We start from the raw sequence: 16,450 nt of genomic DNA, 5'->3' as shown, positions 1-16,450 counted from the left end.
CGTGACAGTCTGGTTAGGAAGGCCTGGCGTGACAGTCTGGTTAGGAAGGCCTGCCGTGACAGTCTGGTTAGGAAGGCCTGGCGTGACAGTCTGGTTAGGAAGGCCTGCCGTGACAGTCTGGTTAGGAAGGCCTGGCGTGACAGTCTGGTTAGGAAGGCCTGGCGTGACAGTCTGGTTAGGAAGGCCTGGCGTGACAGTCTGGTTAGGAAGGCCTGGCGTGACAGTCTGGTTAGGAAGGTCTGGCGTGACAGTCTGGTTAGGAAGGCCTGGCGTGACAGTCTGGTTAGGAAGGCCTGCCGTGACAGTCTGGTTAGGAAGGCCTGCCGTGACAGTCTGGTTAGGAAGGCCTGGCGTGACAGTCTGGTTAGGAAGGTCTGGCGTGACAGTCTGGTTAGGAAGGCCTGGCGTGACAGTCTGGTTAGGAAGGTCTGGCGTGACAGTCTGGTTAGGAAGGCCTGGCGTGACAGTCTGGTTAGGAAGGCCTGGCGTGACAGTCTGGTTAGGAAGGCCTGGCGTGACAGTCTGGTTAGGAAGGCCTGGCGTGACAGTCTGGTTAGGAAGGCCTGGCGTGACAGTCTGGTTAGGAAGGCCTGGCGTGACAGTCTGGTTAGGAAGGCCTGGCGTGACAGTCTGGTTAGGAAGGCCTGGCGTGACAGTCTGGTTAGGAAGGCCTGCCGTGACAGTCTGGTTAGGAAGGCCTGGCGTGACAGTCTGGTTAGGAAGGCCTGGCGTGACAGTCTGGTTAGGAAGGCCTGGCGTGACAGTCTGGTTAGGAAGGCCTGCCGTGACAGTCTGGTTAGGAAGGCCTGGCGTGACAGTCTGGTTAGGAAGGCCTGGCGTGACAGTCTGGTTAGGAAGGCCTGCCGTGACAGTCTGGTTAGGAAGGCCTGCCGTGACAGTCTGGTTAGGAAGGCCTGGTGTGACAGTCTGGTTAGGAAGGCCTGCCGTGAAACAAATACTAACACAGACTTCACTTTGAGCAAATGATGGTGAACTTATATATTTTTTTACAAAATCACAAAAAATGTCATTCATATTACTACGCTGCTACTGGACTGACAATTAAGAATTCTCCTTATGGCATTTCATTAGAGAGAGAGATCAAAGTTACATTTCATCATGCATTGGAGGTATTGATACTCCTCAGGGGTTTAGGAAAAGTTCATTGAGGTTCATTTAACCTGATATAGGGATTGTATTCATACGAAGGGGCATTATGTTAAAGAAAGGGGGACATATATAGCCTATCTAAACAGAGGACCTGCCAGAGAAACATATTAGGGGGACAGACAGGTGACTGGTGAGTGCTAATAGGCTTACCTGGTGACTATGTCATCTCCGATAGGCTTACCTGGTCATTATGTCATACCTGGTCACTATGTCATCCCTGATACGCATACCTGGTCACTATGTCATCCCTGATAGACATTCCTGGTCATTATGTCATACCTGATAGGCATACCTGGTCATAATGTCATACCTGGTCACTATGTCATCCCTGATAGGCATACCTGGTCTTTATGTCATACCTGGTCACTATGTCATCCCTGATAGGCATACCTGGTCACTATGTCATCCCTGATAGGCATACCTGGTCACTATGTCATCCCTGATAGACATACCTGGTCATTATGTCATACCTGGTCATTATGTCATCCCTGATAGGCATACCTGGTCACTATGTCATCCCTGATAGACATACCTGGTCATTATTTACATTTACATTTAAGTCATTTAGCAGACGCTCTTATCCAGAGCGACTTATGTCATACCTGGTCATTATGTCATACCTGGTCACTATGTCATCCCTGATAGGCATACCTGGTCATTATGTCATCCCTGATAGGCATACCTGGTCATTATGTCATACCTGATAGGCATACCTGGTGACTATGTCAACCCTGATAGGCATACCTGGTCACTATGTCATCCCTGATAGGCATACCTGGTCATTATGTCATACCTGATAGGCATACCTGGTGACTTTGTCATCCCTGATAGGCATACCTGGTCATTATGTCATACCTGGTCATTATGTCATCCCTGATGGGCATACCTGGTCACTATGTCATCCCTGATAGGCATATCTGGTCATTATGTCATCCCTGATAGGCATACCTGGTCACTATGTCATCCCTGATAGGCATACCTGGTCACTATGTCATCCCTGATAGGCATACCTGGTCATTATGTCATCCCTGATAGGCATACCTGGTCACTATGTCATCCCTGATAGGCATATCTGGTCATTATGTCATCCCTGATAGGCATACCTGGTCACTATGTCATCCCTGATAGGCATACCTGGTCATTATGTCATCCCTGATAGGCATACCTGGTCATAATGTCATACCTGATAGGCATACCTGGTCATTATGTCATCCCTGATAGGCATACCTGGTCACTATGTCATAACTTGTTTATTCCAGCAGATCTATGTGAGTTTGTTATTGTGACAAAATTACTAACATTTTTTAACACTCAGTGACATGTTTCTAACACTTCCTTAACTAAAATGTATGAAATGTCAATAACTAAACTGTATAAAATCTGATTATGAAATGTGTTTCTGAACAAAATGATAACTATTTAAAAAGGACAATAAAATAAATGGCTGAGACTAGAAATTGTTTTATTACTTAATTTCCATGTGAACAAATAGCTATTGGATACTACAGGTCAGGGTAGTGGGGGGTACTACAGGTCAGGGTAGTGGGGGATACTACAGGTCAGGGTAGTGGGGGATACTACAGGTCAGGGTAGTGGGGGGGTACTACAGGTCAGGGTAGTGGGGGGTACTACAGGTCAGGGTAGTCAGGGTAGTGGGGGGGGGGTACTACAGGTCAGGGTAGTGGGGGGGATACTACAGGTCAGGGTAGTGGGGGGTACTACAGGTCAGGGTAGTGGGGGATACTACAGGTCAGGGTAGTGGGGGGGATACTACAGGTCAGGGGGGTAGTGGGGGGATAATACAGGTCAGGGTAGTGGGGGGATACTACAGGTCAGGGTAGTGGGGGATACTACAGGTCAGGGTAGTCAGGGGGGGATACTACAGGTCAGGGTAGTGGGGGGTATACTACAGGTCAGGGTAGTGGGGGGGGGATACTACAGGTCAGGGTAGTGGGGGGTACTACAGGTCAGGGTAGTGGGGGGATACTACAGGTCAGGGTAGTGGGGGTACTACAGGTCAGGGTAGGTCAGGGTAGTGGGGGGTACTACAGGTCAGGGTAGTGGGGGGGGGTACTACAGGTCAGGGTAGTGGGGGTACTACAGGTCAGGGTAGTGGGGGGTACTACAGGTCAGGGTAGTGGGGGGATACTACAGGTCAGGGTAGTGGGGGGGTACTACAGGTCAGGGTAGTGGGGGGAATACTACAGGTCAGGGTAGTGGGGGGGTACTACAGGTCAGGGTAGTGGGGGGTACTACAGGTCAGGGTAGTGGGGGGTACTACAGGTCAGGGTAGTGGGGGGGGTACTACAGGTCAGGGTAGTGGGGGTACTACAGGTCAGGGTAGTGGGGGATACTACAGGTCAGGGTAGTGGGGGTACTACAGGTCAGGGTAGTGGGGGGTACTACAGGTCAGGGTAGTGGGGGGTACTACAGGTCAGGGTAGTGGGGGGATACTACAGGTCAGGGTAGTGGGGGGATACTACAGGTCAGGGTAGTGGGGGTACTACAGGTCAGGGTAGTGGGGGATACTACAGGTCAGGGTAGTGGGGGGATACTACAGGTCAGGGTAGTGGGGGGATACTACAGGTCAGGGTAGTGGGGGGATACTACAGGTCAGGGTAGTGGGGGGATACTACAGGTCAGGGTAGTGGGGGGGATACTACAGGTCAGGGTAGTGGGGGGATACTACAGGTCAGGGTAGTGGGGGGATACTACAGGTCAGGGTAGTGGGGGGATACTACAGGTCAGGGTAGTGGGGGGTACTACAGGTCAGGGTAGTGGGGGGGTACTACAGGTCAGGGTAGTGGGGGGATACTACAGGTCAGGGTAGTGGGGGGTACTACAGGTCAGGGTAGTGGGGGGTACTACAGGTCAGGGTAGTGGGGGTACTACAGGTCAGGGTAGTGGGGGATACTACAGGTCAGGGTAGTGGGGGGGATACTACAGGTCAGGGTAGTGGGGGATACTACAGGTCAGGGTAGTGGGGGGATACTACAGGTCAGGGTAGTGGGGGATACTACAGGTCAGGGTAGTGGGGGGATACTACAGGTCAGGGTAGTGGGGGTACTACAGGTCAGGGTAGTGGGGGGTACTACAGGTCAGGGTAGTGGGGGGGGATACTACAGGTCAGGGTAGTGGGGGATACTACAGGTCAGGGTAGTGGGGGGTACTACAGGTCAGGGTAGTGGGGGGTACTACAGGTCAGGGTAGTGGGGGTACTACAGGTCAGGGTAGTGGGGGGTACTACAGGTCAGGGTAGTGGGGGTACTACAGGTCAGGGTAGTGGGGGGTACTACAGGTCAGGGTAGTGGGGGGATACTACAGGTCAGGGTAGTGGGGGGTACTACAGGTCAGGGTAGTGGGGGTACTACAGGTCAGGGTAGTGGGGGGGTACTACAGGTCAGGGTAGTGGGGGGTACTACAGGTCAGGGTAGTGGGGGGTACTACAGGTCAGGGTAGTGGGGGATACTACAGGTCAGGGTAGTGGGGGGATACTACAGGTCAGGGTAGTGGGGGGATACTACAGGTCAGGGTAGTGGGGGGATACTACAGGTCAGGGTAGTGGGGGGGGGATACTACAGGTCAGGGTAGTGGGGGGATACTACAGGTCAGGGTAGTGGGGGGATACTACAGGTCAGGGTAGTGGGGGGATACTACAGGTCAGGGTAGTGGGGGGGGATACTACAGGTCAGGGTAGTGGGGGGATACTACAGGTCAGGGTAGTGGGGGGATACTACAGGTCAGGGTAGTGGGGGGTACTACAGGTCAGGGTAGTGGGGGATACTACAGGTCAGGGTAGTGGGGGGGTACTACAGGTCAGGGTAGTGGGGGATACTACAGGTCAGGGTAGTGGGGGGTACTACAGGTCAGGGGGTAGTGGGGGGATACTACAGGTCAGGGTAGTGGGGGGATACTACAGGTCAGGGTAGTGGGGGGGGGGGGATACTACAGGTCAGGGTAGTGGGGGGTACTACAGGTCAGGGTAGTGGGGGGGAGGGTCAGGGTAGTGGGGGGATACTACAGGTCAGGGTAGTGGGGGGATACTACAGGTCAGGGTAGTGGGGGGATACTACAGGTCAGGGTAGTGGGGGGGACTACAGGTCAGGGTAGTGGGGGGATACTACAGGTCAGGGTAGTGGGGGATACTACAGGTCAGGGGAATCGGCCAGGCAGGGGGGATACTACAGGTCAGGGTAGTGGGGGGATACTACAGGTCAGGGTAGTGGGGGGATACTACAGGTCAGGGTAGTGGGGGATACTACAGGTCAGGGTAGTGGGGGGTACTACAGGTCAGGGTAGTGGGGGGTACTACAGGTCAGGGTAGTGGGGGATACTACAGGTCAGGGTAGTGGGGGGATACTACAGGTCAGGGTAGTGGGGGATACTACAGGTCAGGGTAGTGGGGGGATACTACAGGTCAGGGTAGTGGGGGTACTACAGGTCAGGGTAGTGGGGGTACTACAGGTCAGGGTAGTGGGGGGGATACTACAGGTCAGGGTCAGTCAGGGTAGGGGGATACTACAGGTCAGGGTAGTGGGGGATACTACAGGTCAGGGTAGTGGGGGGATACTACAGGTCAGGGTAGTGGGGGGTACTACAGGTAGTGGGGGTAGTGGGGGGATACTACAGGTCAGGGTAGTGGGGGGATACTACAGGTCAGGGTAGTGGGGGGATACTACAGGTGAGGGTAGTGGGGGGATACTACAGGTCAGGGTAGTGGGGGTACTACAGGTCAGGGTAGTGGGGGTACTACAGGTCAGGGTAGTGGGGGGATACTACAGGTCAGGGTAGTGGGGGGTACTACAGGTCAGGGTAGTGGGGGGATACTACAGGTCAGGGTAGTGGGGGGGGATACTACAGGTCAGGGTAGTGGGGGGATAATACAGGTCAGGGTAGTGGGGGGATACTACAGGTCAGGGTAGTGGGGGGATACTACAGGTCAGGGTAGTGGGGGGATACTACAGGTCAGGGTAGTGGGGGATACTACAGGTCAGGGTAGTGGGGGGATACTACAGGTCAGGGTAGTGGGGGGGTACTACAGGTCAGGGTAGTGGGGGGATACTACAGGTCAGGGTAGTGGGGGGGATACTACAGGTCAGGGTAGTGGGGGGGATACTACAGGTCAGGGTAGTGGGGGGATACTACAGGTCAGGGTAGTGGGGGGATACTACAGGTCAGGGTAGTGGGGGGATACTACAGGTCAGGGTAGTGGGGGGGATACTACAGGTCAGGGTAGTGGGGGGGATACTACAGGTCAGGGTAGTGGGGGGAAACTACAGGGGGATACTACAGGTCAGGGTAGTGGGGGGGATACTACAGGTCAGGGTAGTGGGGGATACTACAGGTCAGGGTAGTGGGGGGTACTACAGGTCAGGGTAGTGGGGGGATACTACAGGTCAGGGTAGTGGGGGATACTACAGGTCAGGGTAGTGGGGGGGATACTACAGGTCAGGGTAGTGGGGGGGATACTACAGGTCAGGGTAGTGGGGGGGATACTACAGGTCAGGGTAGTGGGGGGATACTACAGGTCAGGGTAGTGGGGGGATACTACAGGTCAGGGTAGTGGGGGGGATACTACAGGTCAGGGTAGTGGGGGGATACTACAGGTCAGGGTAGTGGGGGGGATACTACAGGTCAGGGTAGTGGGGGGATACACAGGTCAGGGTAGTGGGGGGGGGGATACTACAGGTCAGGGTAGTGGGGGATACTACAGGTCAGGGTAGTGGGGGGGGGATACTACAGGTCAGGGTAGTGGGGGGATACTACAGGTCAGGGTAGTGGGGGATACTACAGGTCAGGGTAGTGGGGGGGGATACTACAGGTCAGGGTAGTGGGGGGATACTACAGGTCAGGGTAGTGGGGGGGATACTACAGGTCAGGGTAGTGGGGGGTACTACAGGTCAGGGTAGTGGGGGATACTACAGGTCAGGGTAGTGGGGGGGGATACTACAGGTCAGGGTAGTGGGGGGGATACTACAGGTCAGGGTAGTGGGGGATACTACAGGTCAGGGTAGTGGGGGGATACTACAGGTCAGGGTAGTGGGGGGATACTACAGGTCAGGGTAGTGGGGGATACTACAGGTCAGGGTAGTGGGGGGGATACTACAGGTCAGGGTAGTGGGGGATACTACAGGTCAGGGTAGTGGGGGGATACTACAGGTCAGGGTAGTGGGGGGATACTACAGGTCAGGGTAGTGGGGGGGGGATACTACAGGTCAGGGTAGTGGGGGGATACTACAGGTCAGGGTAGTGGGGGATACTACAGGTCAGGGTAGGGTAGTCAGGGTAGGGGGATACTACAGGTCAGGGTAGTGGGGGATACTACAGGTCAGGGTAGTGGGGGATACTACAGGTCAGGGTAGTGGGGGATACTACAGGTCAGGGTAGTGGGGGGGATACTACAGGTCAGGGTAGTGGGGGATACTACAGGTCAGGGTAGTGGGGGATACTACAGGTCAGGGTAGTGGGGGATACTACAGGTCAGGGTAGTGGGGGGATACTACAGGTCAGGGTAGTGGGGGGGATACTACAGGTCAGGGTAGTGGGGGGGATACTACAGGTCAGGGGTAGTGGGGGGGGATACTACAGGTCAGGGTAGTGGGGGGATACTACAGGTCAGGGTAGTGGGGGGGATACTACAGGTCAGGGTAGTGGGGGGGATACTACAGGTCAGGGTAGTGGGGGGATACTACAGGTCAGGGTAGTGGGGGGATACTACAGGTCAGGGTAGTGGGGGGGATACTACAGGTCAGGGTAGTGGGGGATACTACAGGTCAGGGTAGTGGGGGGATACTACAGGTCAGGGTAGTGGGGGGGATACTACAGGTCAGGGTAGTGGGGGATACTACAGGTCAGGGTAGTGGGGGGATACTACAGGTCAGGGTAGTGGGGGGATACTACAGGTCAGTGGGGGGGTAGGTCAGGGTAGTGGGGGGGGATACTACAGGTCAGGGTAGTGGGGGGATACTACAGGTCAGGGTAGTGGGGGGGGATACTACAGGTCAGGGTAGTGGGGGATACTACAGGTCAGGGTAGTGGGGGGATACTACAGGTCAGGGTAGTGGGGGGATACTACAGGTCAGGGTAGTGGGGGGGATACTACAGGTCAGGGTAGTGGGGGGGATACTACAGGTCAGGGTAGTGGGGGATAGGTCTACAGGTCAGGGTAGTGGGGGGGGATACTACAGGTCAGGGTAGTGGGGGGATACTACAGGTCTGGGTAGTGGGGGGATACTACAGGTCAGGGTAGTGGGGGGGATACTACAGGTCAGGGTAGTGGGGGGATACAGGTCAGGGTAGTGGGGGGATACAGGTCAGGGTAGTGGGGGGATACTACAGGTCAGGGTAGTGGGGGGGATAATACAGGTCAGGGTAGTGGGGGGATACTACAGGTCAGGGTAGTGGGGGGGGGATACTACAGGTCAGGGTAGTGGGGGATGCTACAGGTCAGGGTAGTGGGGGATACTACAGGTCAGGGTAGTGGGGGGGATACTACAGGTCAGGGTAGTGGGGGATACTACAGGTCAGGGTAGTGGGGGGATACTACAGGTCAGGGTAGTGGGGGGATACTACAGGTCAGGGTAGTGGGGGATACTACAGGTCAGGGTAGTGGGGGGATACTACAGGTCAGGGTAGTGGGGGGATACTACAGGTCAGGGTAGTGGGGGATACTACAGGTCAGGGTAGTGGGGGGGATACTACAGGTCAGGGTAGTGGGGGGATACTACAGGTCAGGGTAGTGGGGGATACTACAGGTCAGGGTAGTGGGGGGATACTACAGGTCAGGGTAGTGGGGGGGATACTACAGGTCAGGGTAGTGGGGGGATACTACAGGTCAGGGTAGTGGGGGGGATACTACAGGTCAGGGTAGTGGGGGGATACAGGTACAGGTCAGGGTAGTGGGGGGATACTACAGGTCAGGGTAGTGGGGGGATACTACAGGTCAGGGTAGTCAGGGGGGGGGATACTACAGGTCAGGGTAGTGGGGGGATACTACAGGTCAGGGTAGTGGGGGGGATACTACAGGTCAGGGTAGTGGGGGGATACTACAGGTCAGGGTAGTGGGGGGGATAGTACAGGTCAGGGTAGTGGGGGGATACTACAGGTCAGGGTAGTGGGGGGATACTACAGGTCAGGGTAGTGGGGGGGATACTACAGGTCAGGGGTAGTGGGGGGGATACTACAGGTCAGGGTAGTGGGGGGATACTACAGGTCAGGGTAGTGGGGGGATACTACAGGTCAGGGTAGTGGGGGGGATACTACAGGTCAGGGTAGTGGGGGATACTACAGGTCAGGGTAGTGGGGGGATACTGCAGGTCAGGGTAGTGGGGGATACTACAGGTCAGGGTAGTGGGGGGGATACTACAGGTCAGGGTAGTGGGGGATACTACAGGTCAGGGTAGTGGGGGATACTACAGGTCAGGGTAGTGGGGGGGATACTACAGGTCAGGGTAGTGGGGGGGATACTACAGGTCAGGGTAGTGGGGGGGGGATACTACAGGTCAGGGTAGTGGGGGGGGGATACTACAGGTCAGGGTAGTGGGGGGATACTACAGGTCAGGGTAGTGGGGGATACTACAGGTCAGGGTAGTGGGGGGATACTACAGGTCAGGGTAGTGGGGGGGATACTACAGGTCAGGGTAGTGGGGGATACTACAGGTCAGGGTAGTGGGGGGATACTACAGGTCAGGGTAGTGGGGGGGATACTACAGGTCAGGGTAGTGGGGGATACTACAGGTCAGGGTAGTGGGGGGATACTACAGGTCAGGGTAGTGGGGGATACTACAGGTCAGGGTAGTGGGGGGATACTACAGGTCAGGGTAGTGGGGGATACTACAGGTCAGGGTAGTGGGGGGATACTACAGGTCAGGGTAGTGGGGGGGGATACTACAGGTCAGGGTAGTGGGGGGGATACTACAGGTCAGGGGTAGTGGGGGATACTACAGGTCAGGGTAGTGGGGGGGATACTACAGGTCAGGGTAGTGGGGGATACTACAGGTCAGGGTAGTGGGGGATACTACAGGTCAGGGTAGTGGGGGGATACTACAGGTCAGGGTAGTGGGGGGGGATACTACAGGTCAGGGTAGTGGGGGGGATACTACAGGTCAGGGTAGTGGGGGGATACTACAGGTCAGGGTAGTGGGGGGGATACTACAGGTCAGGGTAGTGGGGGGATACTACAGGTCAGGGTAGTGGGGGGATACTACAGGTCAGGGTAGTGGGGGGATACTACAGGTCAGGGTAGTGGGGGGATACTACAGGTCAGGGTAGTGGGGGATACTACAGGTCAGGGTAGTGGGGGGGATACTACAGGTCAGGGTAGTGGGGGGGATACTACAGGTCAGGGTAGTGGGGGGATACTACAGGTCAGGGTAGTGGGGGGGATACTACAGGTCAGGGTAGTGGGGGATACTACAGGTCAGGGTAGTGGGGGATACTACAGGTCAGGGTAGTGGGGGGGGATACTACAGGTCAGGGTAGTGGGGGATACAGGTCAGGGTAGTGGGGGGGGATACTACAGGTCAGGGTAGTGGGGGGATACTACAGGTCAGGGTAGTGGGGGATACTACAGGTCAGGGTAGTGGGGGGGATACTACAGGTCAGGGTAGTGGGGGGGGGATACTACAGGTCAGGGTAGTGGGGGATACTACAGGTCAGGGTAGTGGGGGATACTACAGGTCAGGGTAGTGGGGGGATACTCACAGGTCAGGGGGGGGGGGGGGTACTACAGGTCAGGGTAGTGGGGGGGGGTACTACAGGTCAGGGTAGTGGGATACTACAGGTCAGGGTAGTGGGGGGATACTACAGGTCAGGGTAGTGGGGGATAGTACAGGTCAGGGTAGTGGGGGATAGTACAGGTCAGGGTAGTGGGGGGGATACTACAGGTCAGGGTAGTGGGGGGGATACTACAGGTCAGGGTAGTGGGGGGATACTACAGGTCAGGGTAGTGGGGGATAGTACAGGTCAGGGTAGTGGGGGGGATACTACAGGTCAGGGTGGGTGGGGGGATACTACAGGTCAGGGTAGTGGGGGGATACTACAGGTCAGGGTAGTGGGGGGATACTACAGGTCAGGGTAGTGGGGGATAGTACAGGTCAGGGTAGTGGGGGATACTACAGGTCAGGGTAGTGGGGGGGATACTACAGGTCAGGGTAGTGGGGGGGATACTACAGGTCAGGGTAGTGGGGGATACTACAGGTCAGGGTAGTGGGGGGATACTACAGGTCAGGGTAGTGGGGGGATACTACAGGTCAGGGTAGTGGGGGGATACTACAGGTCAGGGTAGTGGGGGGGATACTACAGGTCAGGGTAGTGGGGGGATACTACAGGTCAGGGTAGTGGGGGATACTACAGGTCAGGGTAGTGGGGGGATACTACAGGTCAGGGTAGTGGGGTCAGGGGGGATACTACAGGTCAGGGTAGTGGGGGGGATACTACAGGTCAGGGTAGTGGGGGGATACTACAGGTCAGGGTAGTGGGGGGTACTATAGGTCAGGGTAGTGGGGGATACTACAGGTCAGGGTAGTGGGGGGATACTACAGGTCAGGGTAGTGGGGGGATACTACAGGTCAGGGTAGTGGGGGATACTACAGGTCAGGGAGGTGGGGGGGTACTACAGGTCAGGGTAGTGGGGGATACTACAGGTGGGGGGTACTACAGGTCAGGGTAGTGGGGGGTTCTACAGGTCAGGGTAGTGGGGGGGGATACTACAGGTCAGGGTAGTGGGGGGGATACTACAGGTCAGGGTAGTGGGGGATACTACAGGTCAGGGTAGTGGGGGATACTACAGGTCAGGGTAGTGGGGGGGATACTACAGGTCAGGGTAGTGGGGGGTTCTACAGGTCAGGGTAGTGGGGGGGGTACTACAGGTCAGGGTAGTGGGGGGGATACTACAGGTCAGGGTAGTGGGGAATACTACAGGTCAGGGTAGTGGGGGGGGGATACTACAGGTCAGGGTAGTGGGGGGATACTACAGGTCAGGGTAGTGGGGGATACTACAGGTCAGGGTAGTGGGGGATACTACAGGTCAGGGTAGTGGGGGATACTACAGGTCAGGGTAGTGGGGGGATACTACAGGTCAGGGTAATGGGGGGTTCTACAGGTCAGGGTAGTGGGGGGATACTACAGGTCAGGGTAGTGGGGGATACTACAGGTCAGGGTAGTGGGGGGATACTACAGGTCAGGGTAGTGGGGGGATACTACAGGTCAGGGTAGTGGGGGGATACTACAGGTCAGGGTAGTGGGGGGATACTACAGGTCAGGGTAGTGGGGGGATACTACAGGTCAGGGTAGTGGGGGGTACTACAGGTCAGGGTAGTGGGGGGGTACTACAGGTCAGGGTAGTGGGGGGGATACTACAGGTCAGGGTAGTGGGGGGGATACTACAGGTCAGGGTAGTGGGGGGGGGATACTACAGGTCAGGGTAGTGGGGGGATACTACAGGTCAGGGTAGTGGGGGGATACTACAGGTCAGGGTAGTGGGGGGTTACTACAGGTCAGGGTAGTGGGGGGATACTACAGGTCAGGGTAGTGGGGGTACTACAGGTCAGGGTAGTGGGGGGGTACTACAGGTCAGGGTAGTGGGGGGATACTACAGGTCAGGGTAGTGGGGGGATACTACAGGTCAGGGTAGTGGGGGGGGTAGGGGGGGGGATACTACAGGTCAGGGTAGTGGGGGATACTACAGGTCAGGGTAGTGGGGGGGATACTACAGGTCAGGGTAGTGGGGGGATACTACAGGTCAGGGTAGTGGGGGGATACTACAGGTCAGGGTAGTGGGGGATACTACAGGTCAGGGTACAGGTGGGGTAGGGGGATACTACAGGTCAGGGTAGTGGGGGATACTACAGGTCAGGGTAGTGGGGGGATACTACAGGTCAGGGTAGTGGGGGGTACTACAGGTCAGGGTAGTGGGGGATACTACAGGTCAGGGTAGTGGGGGATACTACAGGTCAGGGTAGGGGGGGATACTACAGGTCAGGGTAGTGGGGGGGATACTACAGGTCAGGGTAGTGGGGGATACTACAGGTCAGGGTAGTGGGGGATACTACAGGTCAGGGTAGTGGGGGGATACTACAGGTCAGGGTAGTGGGGGGTACTACAGGTCAGGGTAGTGGGGGATACTACAGGTCAGGGTAGTGGGGGGATACTACAGGTCAGGGTAGTGGGGGGTACTACAGGTCAGGGTAGTGGGGGGTACTACAGGTCAGGGTAGTGGGGGGGATACTACAGGTCAGGGTAGTGGGGGGGTACTACAGGTCAGGGTAGTGGGGGGGGTACTACAGGTCAGGGTAGTGGGGGTACTACAGGTCAGGGTAGTGGGGGTACTACAGGTCAGGGTAGTGGGGGATACTACAGGTCAGGGTAGTGGGGGATACTACAGGTCAGGGTAGTGGGGGGATACAGGTCAGGGTAGTGGGGGGACACTACAGGTCAGTGGGGGATACTACAGGTCAGGGTAGTGGGGGATACTACAGGTCAGGGTAGTGGGGGGTACTACAGGTCAGGGTAGTGGGGGATACTACAGGTCAGGGTAGTGGGGGACACTACAGGTCAGGGTAGTGGGGGGATACTACAGGTCAGGGTAGTGGGGGATACTACAGGTCAGGGTAGTGGGGGGTACTACAGGTCAGGGTAGTGGGGGGGGGGGGGATACTACAGGTCAGGGTAGTGAATGCTTTGTGTTGCCTGTTCTATATTTCTCTGTCTGCGTGCAATTACAACAACAATACAGACAAACAATGAGCAGTGACCTCACCTGCAGAGAAACAAAGAACACAGAGCACGCAGACAGTCAGTTAAGAACAAATTCTTAATTTCAATGACGGCCTAGGAACGGTTAACTGCCTGTTCAGGGGCAGAACGACAGATTTGTACCTTGTCAGCTCAGGGGTTTGAACTTGAAACCTTTCCTGTTACGAGTCCAAAGCTCTAACCACTAGTCTACCCTGGCCCCCCATCTACTTCACCATCTGCCCATTTTATTGGTAAACTACAAGGTGCACTTGTCATAATTAGGTTTTAGTACAGAGAGGCTAGAAAAGTGATCAAGATCTTCAAAAAGACTGTGCCATTTCACTTGTTCCTGCCAGTCCTTAATGCCAGCCAGCCCTCTGGCTAAAAACAGAAAGACTTGTTCCTGCCAGTCCCTAATGCCAGCCGGCCCTCTGGCTAAAAACAGAAAGACTTGTTCCTGCCAGTCCCTAATGCCAGCCGGCCCTCTGGCTAAAAACAGAAAGACTTGTTCCTGCCAGTCCCTAATGCCAGCCGGCCCTCTGGCTAGGCTAAAAACAGAAAGACTTGTTCCTGCCAGTCCTTAATGCCCGCTGGCCCTCTGGCTAAAAACAGGAAGATTTGTTCCTGCCAGTCCTTAATGCCAGCCGGCCCTCTGGCCCTCTGGCTAAAAACAGAAAGACTTGTTCCTGCCAGTCCCTAATGGCCTCTCTGGCTAAAAACAGAAAGACTTGTTCCTGCCAGTCCTTAATGCCAGCCGGCCCTCTGGCTAAAAACAGAAAGACTTGTTCCTGCCAGTCCCTAATGCCAGCCGGCCCTCTGCCCCTCTGGCTAAAAACAGAAAGACTTGTTCCTGCCAGTCCTTAATGCCAGCCGGTTCTGGCCCTCTGGCTAAAAACAGAAAGACTTGTTCCTGCCAGTCCTTAATGGCAGCCGGCCCTCTGGCTAAAAACAGAAAGACTTGTTCCTGCCAGTCCCTAATGCCAGCCGGCACTCTGGCTAAGAACAGAAAGACTTGTTCCTGCTAGTCCTTAATGCTCTGGCTAAAAACAGAAAGACTTGTTCCTGCCAGTCCCTAATCTGGCCCTCTGGCTAAAAACAGAAAGACTTGTTCCTGCCAGTCCCTAATGCCAGCCGGCCCTCTGGCTAAAAACAGAAAGACTTGTTCCTGCCAGTCCCTAATGCCAGCCGTCTGGCTAAAAACAGAAAGACTTGTTCCTGCCAGTCCTTAATGCCAGCCGGCCCTCTGGCTAAAAACAGAAAGACTTGTTCCTGCCAGTCCCTAATGCCAGCCGTCCCTCTGGCTAAAAACAGAAAGACTTGTTCCTGCCAGTCCTTAATGCCAGCCGGCCCTCTGGCTAAAAACAGAAAGACTTGTTCCTGCCAGTCCCTAATGCCAGCCGGCCCTCTGGCTGAAAACAGAAAGACTTGTTCCTGACTTGTTCCTGCCAGTCCTTAATGCCAGCCGGCCCTCTGGCTAAAAACAGAAAGACTTGTTCCTGCCAGTCCCTAATACCAGCCGTCCCTCTGGCTAAAAACAGAAAGACTTGTTCCTGCCAGTCCTTAATGCCAGCCGGCCCTCTGGCTAAAAACAGAAAGACTTGTTCCTGCCAGTCCCTAATGCCAGCCGGCCCTCTGGCTAAAAACAGAAAGACTTGTTCCTGCCAGTCCCTAATGCCAGCCGGCCCTCTGGCTAAAAATAGAAAGACTTGTTCCTGCCAGTCCCTAATGCCAGCCGGCCCTCTGGCTAGGCTAAAAACAGAAAGACTTGTTCCTGCCAGTCCTTAATGCCCGCTGGCCCTCTGGCTAAAAACAGGAAGATTTGTTCCTAACAGTCCTTAATGCCAGCCGGCCCTCTGGCCCTCTGGCTAAAAACAGAAAGACTTGTTCCTGCCAGTCCTTAATGCCAGCCGGCCCTCTGGCTAAAAACAGAAAGACTTGTTCCTGCCAGTCCCTAATGCCAGCCGGCCCTCTGGCTAAAAACAGAAAGACTTGTTCCTGCCAGTCCTTAATGCCAGCCGGCCCTCTGGCTGAAAACAGAAAGACTTGTTCCTGCCAGTCCTTAATGCCAGCCGGCCCTCTGGCTAAAAACAGAAAGACTTGTTCCTGCCAGTCCCTAATGCCAGCCGTCCCTCTGGCTAAAAACAGAAAGACTTGTTCCTGCCAGTACTTAATGCCAGCCGGCCCTCTGGCTGAAAACAGAAAGACTTGTTCCTGCCAGTCCTTAATGCCCGCCGGCCCTCTGGCTGAAAACAGAAAGACTTGTTCCTGCCAGTCCTTAATGCCCGCTGGCCCTCTGGCTAAAAACAGAAAGACTTGTTCCTGCCAGTCCCTAATACCAGCCGTCCCTCTGGCTAAAAACAGAAAGACTTGTTCCTGCCAGTCCTTAATGCCAGCCGGCCCTCTGGCTAAAAACAGAAAGACTTGTTCCTGCCAGTCCCTAATGCCAGCCGGCCCTCTGGCTAAAAACAGAAAGACTTGTTCCTGCCAGTCCTTAATGCCCGCTGGCCCTCTGGCTAAAAACAGGAAGATTTGTTCCTAACAGTCC

The sequence above is a fragment of the Oncorhynchus nerka genome, linkage group LG1 (genome assembly GCF_034236695.1).
Source record: "Oncorhynchus nerka isolate Pitt River linkage group LG1, Oner_Uvic_2.0, whole genome shotgun sequence".
NCBI lineage: Eukaryota > Metazoa > Chordata > Actinopteri > Salmoniformes > Salmonidae > Oncorhynchus > Oncorhynchus nerka.
This window is presented reverse-complemented; position numbering follows the sequence as displayed.